Raw genomic sequence first — 1,057 nt, forward strand, 5'->3', positions numbered from 1 at the left:
TCTATCTATCTATCTATCTATCTATCTAAGTGCTTGACAACCTGCATGTATTTATGGTGGTTGCAGAATCCCACAGTCATGTGATCCTCAGAGTTCTCTTTGACCAAAACAGGAATAGTAGAAATCTGCTGAAAGCAGATTCAAAACAGTCAGGATGGAGGCAGCCAGCATGCAATCAAGGCTCCCTTTCTCTTTTATCTTTCTCACTTCAAACATGTGGGCATGGCCACCATCTTGACTATTTTGACACCTTCCCTGCAGATGTCCCTGGCTACTATATCTTCCCTTCTTCATCTGAGTGGTTTATAGGAGGTACCTTAAACCTTAGGTTCTCAACAATCTGAGTTGCATTACATATGCTGGTTTACATATTCAGAAGTGCAATATAGTTGAGCACATGGATGTGGAAATTACATTTCACTAGGATCAATTTGTTAATGAGCAATGCTTGGCCAAAGGCAAAAGTCATTGAAATGTAAATAGTGGAAAGAAATAAACGTTTCAATTTCTCTATCACCATTGGTAGATCTTCGGTTTTTTCTTCCAAGAGATCTCTTGAACTGGCCTTGTGAACTTTGGAGCTTTATATGGCTCAAAAGCTAAGGTTATTGACCTTTGCACAAATGTATTTGAAAGCTGCACTAGGATTGATAATCTTAATTTATATTCTCCTTCAGATTTCTGAAAAAAAGAGATCATTTAAATTAGAGAAATCCTTCTTTTTGTTTTCTCCCAATACCCTTCTCTTTTATTAAAAAGACATGAATTTCTAAAATACTTCCAAAGTGAAAATGTTCAGAGGTGGAATGCAATATGCATTGTTCTTGCACCTTTTGGTGACAAAGCAACCAAGGGTTTGATATTAATCTCTTTTCTTTCACTGTACAATCATCTCACGAATAGCTTCCAACTTCTGCTTTTGACCTTCAATTAAATCTTGAAAGGTGCCACCAAGAAACTTTGCCCATTGGGCTTTTTCAGTACAAGGCTAGAGTCACATCTTAAGGGACATCTTCCATAGAGAAATTATTGAAGAATTTCTCCTTTCTTTAACAAA

This window comes from Protobothrops mucrosquamatus, unplaced genomic scaffold, assembly GCF_001527695.2.
Source record: "Protobothrops mucrosquamatus isolate PMUCROS unplaced genomic scaffold, P.Mucros_1.0 scaffold327, whole genome shotgun sequence".
Lineage (NCBI taxonomy): Eukaryota > Metazoa > Chordata > Lepidosauria > Squamata > Viperidae > Protobothrops > Protobothrops mucrosquamatus.